Raw genomic sequence first — 6,698 nt, 5'->3', positions numbered from 1 at the left:
GCCTCGAAATTGCGTGGTTTTCCTTTTACTTTGCAAACTAACACGGTCGGCCATTTATAGGAGTCAAAAATTTGACTCCGATGAATAGCCGACCGTGTTAGTCGACGAGGTAAAAGGAAAACCACGCAATTTCGAGGCATGTTTGTGTGGATCATTATGTTCTGCTTTTAAAATATCTTTCTAATCATATGCATTTTATAACAAACGGTTACAAACGCTTTTCAAAGACCAACTCGACCGATCCAAGGCAACAGGTTCATTTAAAGACACTGGACACTATTGGTAGTTGTCAAAGAGAGGCGTCTTTCAGCAAAGGGTCCAATTTCCATTAAGCTTGTATGCACAAAAACCTGCTAAGCATGTAAAAAACAAACATAGGTTATCAGCCAAATTACATTATGACGTTTACATTATAGTGACTGGTAAAGGCATGGACACTTTTGGTAATTACTCAAAATAATTGTTAGCGTAAAATTTACTTGGTAACGAACAATGGAGAGCTGTTGAGGTGCCCAACTCAGTTTTCAAGACATTTCTTTGCAGTGTTCCGAGACATTTTCTCATTCCCCCCCACCCCCATTACAAAAAAAAATCATTTGTCCAATGTTCTTCAGCGATTTTTATAAAAATGGCTATAATTTGTCATGCACTTCACAAAGATGTGCTGAGGCAACATTACAAAAAAGTAAATTTTTGACATTCATTTTTTTTAAATTTACAAATAAATTAAACTATACTAACCTCCCCCTCCCCCCCCCCCAAAAAAAAATAATAATAATAATGAAATAATAATAATAATAAATGATAATAATAATACCGGTTCACTGTTGGGGGGAAAGGGGTATTTTCTAGTTATTCCTCTGAAAACCAACCATATTAGCCTGACTTTTGTTTTAATCCAGTTTATGAACACGCTGATCCCCCTCTTTATTCTTGGTAATTTTGTTGTTAAGATTTTTGTTTGCTCAGCAAAATGCACTCGACCGTAAAAACCACGCCAAAAACAGGTTACCAAAATAAGTTTGCAGGCATCTTGTAAATTCCCCGCATTCTTTAAAGTAATACTTTGCCAAACTGTATGCAAATATCTTGGTTATGCAAATGAGACGATTCCGTGTTTCGTATCCTGAATGCAATGCTCTTTTTGGCAACAGCTAACTACTACCAGCAGTGGGCGAAACCATGTGGTTTTACACTGGTACTGCGGACTGAACACGAGGGTTGCTACATTTTCTCGCCCACTTAAAAGTAACCCCCGCACTTGCTTGTATCCAAATTAAAAACCTAGTTAACTTTAATTAGTTTTCTATAAAATAGGTGATTTGTTGGTGTGTGTTTGCAGCAGTGTTAATGACCTCAGTGTGTGTAGAATGCTTCAGTACGTCGTCGCCATAGAGTGAGAACTGAACTTTACGAAATTGCTGCCGACATTGATGTTGAGCTCGAGCGACCAGAGGCTCCGGGGAAGAGGCCCAGCTTTCTCTTGAAGATAGCTGTAGCAAATCCCTCCGCACCGGGGCTTACTTCTCTGTTGAGCTTTCAGTTGCTTGCTTCTTCAAGTTGGCTTCAAAGTGTCACTCTTTATTAGTTGGATCTCGATGACAACGGGAATAAATACTGACTTGCGAAGGCGGTACTGACCAAAGGTCCACTGCAAGAGCATACGACCCAGCCCACCCGGCGCGGGACCAGAGCACACCCAACCAGACCGTGGGACTAGAGCTGCAGCAGCCCGGCCCCGCAAGGATGGCTGCTGCCGCTGTGTGAAGTCCACAAACCAGAAAGGTAAACACCCAGGCCTAATGTTGTTTTTTAATTCAAAACGCTCACACTGGTTGTATTTGGTAACAAAGAAAATAAATCGGAGAGATTCCAAACTTTGCTTTTAAAGGGTCTATGTACTTTTTGTTGGAAAAAAAACCCACAATGTCTACAAATTTACACTAAATGTACACAGTTTGAAGATAATGATAGAAGAAAAGAAAGCTTCCTGCTGAGTTGGTTTAGTTTTAGAAAAAATGAGTAAAACAATATCATGAAAATAATTTTTTGTCTCAGTGATCATGAGACAAAGAATATTTTAGCATGTAAAAATTTACTTTCATGACATTGTTTTACTCATTTCTCAAAAACTACAGCACCTCAGCAACGGATGTGTTAAGGTACGCTTTCAGTATCATTATCTTCCCACTGTGTAAGTTTAACGTAAATCTGTGGACAATGTGTTTTGTGTTACAAAAAGTACCCAAATCAAAATTGTTATCAAATTTAATCAAATTTTTATCATTTTTTGTGCATTTATGCCTTCAGTTTTTCTTCTCTTTTTTAAGTCAGTTGTTTTTTTAATAATTTTTAACAAAAATGAATGTAAGCACGCCAATTTAAGTCTTTTTAACTTCTGTCGTGGATTTTTGGTGATATTTTTAATAAACCTTAATGAATGAATGAATGAATGAAATCCTTTAAAGGGCAATTTTCATTGTTTTCATATTGTTTTCGACATAATTTGACATTATTTTCTGGAACGCCATTTAAACTCTTACTTTTTTCTATAGACACAGTTATTGTGTTGTACTACTTGCGTCACTGTTGTTGCAATTATATCTTAGGTTTACCCCCTTTTAAGAGAAAAAGTATTTTTAGTTTTTCACAAATACTTGTTCAGAAAAGCATTGTGTATATTTGACCCTGATTCCTTCAAAAAAAGGTTTTATTTCTTCTTTGTATCCCTTTTGTTTTTTTTGGGGGGGGCTTAATAATGCATAGGGCCTATAATGGACCCTTCCCATGAAATATGCTAATTACATTCACGCATGCGAACAGACCCTATTGGTTGGCAAACGCCATAGAGTTGTGCACTAAGTAGACGCGCAATCGCGTCTGCCTCTCGCAGCCATTAGCCATGTACAAAACGGCGCGATTTTCCCTAATTTTGCCAACCAAAATGTTAATGCGCATGCGCTATGTGAAATTTACATATTTCATGGGAAGGGTCTTTACAACCACTCTCTTGCTTACCTTGAACATACATCTTAGTTACAGGACCAAAAAGCATAAAAACATACAGCAGTGTTCTTATTTTATCTTCAGTTTAATAATAACAATAATAATAATAATAATAATATAAATAATAATAACAATAATAATGAAGATTTATTTCACGCCTCTACATGTACACATGCGCCTGGGCGCTGAATAATTAAAAGAAACTATTACTAGTTTCTATGCATTCTTCAAAGCAAGGCTTTGCTAAACTGTATGCAAATCTCTTTGTTATGCAAATGAGATGATTCTGCATCTCTTATCCTTGATGCAATGTCAAAAGACAACAGCTAACTAACTTTAACCAGTTTTGCTTTATTTTGGCAGCACTGTAAATGATGGCTGCAGTGTGTGTAAAATGCTTCAGTACGTCACTACAGAGTTGAGAACTGAACTGCCGACATTGATGTTGAGCTCGTGTGACCAGAGGCTCCGAGGAAGAGGCCAAGCTTTCTCTTGAAGATAGCTGTAGCAAATCCCTCCGCACCGGGCTTATTTCCCTGTTGAGCTTCTTCTTGAAGTTGGCTTCAATATCTCATTATCTCAAGTTGTATCCGGATGACAGCGGGAGGACATTCTCTAAAGAAGGAGAATGATTGGCGACGGCGTTACTAAACATCGAGCAAGGATGGCTCCAATGAAGTCCACAAACCTGAAAGGTAAAAAGACACCAGGCCTCATGTTGTTTGTGAATTTCCATTGTCAGAAACATAGGTGTGATCCTTGTTGCATTGCTTCTGACTGGTACCCAAAACCAAGATACTGACAAAATAGGGAGACCTCCATAAAGGTTCTATGTACTTTTTGTAGGACAAAAAACACAAGTCCACAGATTTACACTAAGCTGACACAGTTTGAAGATAATGATAGTAGAAAGCTTCCCTGAAAATATTATTTGCTGAGGTGCTGTAGTTTTTGAGAAATGAGTACAACAATGTCATAAAAATATTTTAGCATGTAAAACGTATTTTCATGACATTGTTTTACTCATTTCTCAAAAACTACAGCACCTCAGCAACTTATATTTTAAGGTATGCTTTCTACTATCATTATCTTCAAACGGTGTAAGTTTAATGTAAATCTTTGGACATTGAGTTTTGTGCTACAAAAAAGTACCAAAATCCTTTAACAAAGTGCTAGCTCAGTTGATGGAGCACCGGCACATTAATTTGGAGGTCTTTGATTCAAATCCAAGCGACTCCGTGCTGGGAAAACGGAAAATTTGGTACCTTAACACTTGTACACTCAGCAGCTAAAGTACTCAAACTTGAGCAGTAGCCTACTACTCGTTCACCTGTTCAGTTCGAACGCTGAGTACTCAACAGTACTTGATACTCAATTGAAAAGTACTTTGCTTGAACACTGGTGTCTTTCTGAGAGTATAATTTATGCGTAAGTGGTCTTGAAATAATGAGACCAGGGGTGAATTTCACAAAGAGTTAGGACTAGTCTTATCTCGAGTTAGGACCAGTTACTCGTCCTAACTTAGGACTATCCATGCAATTTGTATATCTCCTAGGACTAGTCCTAAGCTAGGACTAGTTCTAACTCTTTGTGAAATCGACCCCAGTTAAGTGAACTTGGGTCAAGCTTTGTTCCATTTGATACCAATACTTCAGACATTGAATTGGGTGTAAATTGCCACAAGATTGCAGGGCTTCTAGCTTAAAACTTTCACCGGACTGGAATAAAGTTAGAAAACAAAAGTTTAAACGGGATACAACTTTCTTCAGATTTTTACGTGTAAACTGTTTTTATTTTAACAAGCAGTATAGACAAGGTATGACTTATCTTTGACATTCAACAGAATTGAAAAGCTAATTACTAGAATTGGACGCAAGTAATTGTCAAAGACCTGGGGCCAATTTTATAGAGCTGCTTAAGCAAAAAATTTGCTTAAGCACGAAAATAGCTCGCTTATTTTACACATGTTACTGGCCAGAATTAAATGCCATATACATTGCTTGTGACTGGTATTTAGCTGTTGTTTACTTAGCAAAAAAATTGAGTGGAGTCTTGGCCAATAATCTGATTTTACTAGCCAATGATTTTTTCGCTTAAGCAAAATTTTGTGCTTAAGCAGCTCTATGAAATTGGGCCCATTTTTTCCACTTAGTGTTTCTCAACATAATGCATAAAAAAAACGAGAGACTAATGGAAGCAAAAAAGTCCCTCGTTGCACAATTTGTGTGCTTTTAGATGCTTGATTTCGCGACCTCAAAATCTAATTCTGAAGTCTCAATATACAATACAATACAACACTATACAAGATAATGGGTTCTTATATAGCAGCATTTCATTTAGACCACACTCAGCTCAAAACCAGAATCAAATATTTTAGTGAGAAATTTCTTCTTTCTTAAAAACTACGCTACTTCAGAGGGAGCTGTCTCACACAATGTTTTATTCTAACAACAGCTCTCCATTACTTGTTACAAAGTAGTGCTTTATGCTAATATTTATTTTGAGTAATTACTATGTCTAATAAAGTCAACATTTCTTTCTCCTGTCATAATTTAGCTCTTTTTTCCCTTGCAGGTCTTTTTGATCTTTTCATGGACTCGTGTCTGACCAGTGTAAAGTTTTACCTAGTTGCAACACTCCACCATGCGAAGATGGCCATGTGGAACTACACAACGAAAGGTGAGTTGCTGTTATCACAAACCCTAAAGTTAGAAATCTCATCAGTTGGTTTTTTTTTATTGCCAAAATTCATTCATTTTAATAACCAGCTCATTTTCTTTTGTTTGAAAATGAAGGGTTTACCATTCAACTTCATTAAGGGGCCATTCATAATAGTCAATGTTTAAAAAATATATCGATCTTTTTTCGTAATTGTTGGTGGGTGGGTCAAAAGAAATAACTTATTTTATTTTTACATGATAAAATAAAGAAGGCTGCTCGATCTGCTCTATGTTGGAGTCCTTTGACCTGATAAATCTGCATAATTTAAGACATTACTTTATTATTGAGTTTATAGAGTATGATTGTGAAGTAAATAAATATTTAAAAATTGAAATTTGGGGTGGGTGGGTGGGTTCAAAACACTTTTGAGAATTTTTTAAAAACATTTATGAATGGCCCCTAATGGGCAATTTGTTTTCAAATGATTGCATTCCAATTTGTTTCTATGTTGTGTGCTTTCTACTTCATATTTTCTCATATATGGCTAGAAGGCAGATATTCTGAAATTCATTTCTACACTAGTCTTGCATAAATTCTCTAGGTAAAGCAATTTGTAATGAAAAGATGGCTGCTGATCGAAACATTTGTTGAACCAGGCTGACTCTTACATTTAGCAGACACTTGGTATGCAAACCTTGGCAGAAATAAAGATGACAACAGAAACACATGGGCAAACAATCTCAAGGCGTTTTGTTTTCGTTTCAAAATTTGGTGGAAACTTATCAAACTTTATGCTTGACAGCAGGCCTGGTATGATACGTAGGCAACGGAGGCCATGACCTTGGTTCCCCTTTCAAATGTTTTTTCTATTTTCCGATGAAAGTGCCTTTTGCAAAATAAAAAAAATGGCCCTGCCTTTAAAGATGGAATTCCAAGTCAGTGACAGTGAATATGTTGTGTATTGTAGGCTGTAACTTTTTATCGTGGAGTAACATAGCAAAAGGAACAACTGAGACATCCACAGAACGTAA

At 36.7% G+C, this 6,698-nt stretch overlaps 1 long non-coding RNA gene across 1 annotated transcript; it reads left to right on the top strand.

Annotated features, from left to right (window-relative positions):
- The first annotated feature begins 1,362 nt into the window (after positions 1-1,362).
- Positions 1,363-5,662, top strand: LOC139951849 (uncharacterized). The gene is made up of 3 exons (XR_011787844.1): positions 1,363-1,785; positions 3,370-3,701; positions 5,581-5,662. It is a non-coding gene; the product is annotated as an uncharacterized lncRNA (long non-coding RNA).
- Positions 5,663-6,698: the final 1,036 nt, after the last annotated feature.

This window comes from Asterias amurensis, chromosome 19 (genome assembly GCF_032118995.1).
Source record: "Asterias amurensis chromosome 19, ASM3211899v1".
NCBI classification, from domain to species: domain Eukaryota; kingdom Metazoa; phylum Echinodermata; class Asteroidea; order Forcipulatida; family Asteriidae; genus Asterias; species Asterias amurensis.
Note: the sequence above shows the minus strand (reverse complement) of the source record. Positions and strands in the feature narration are given on the sequence as shown.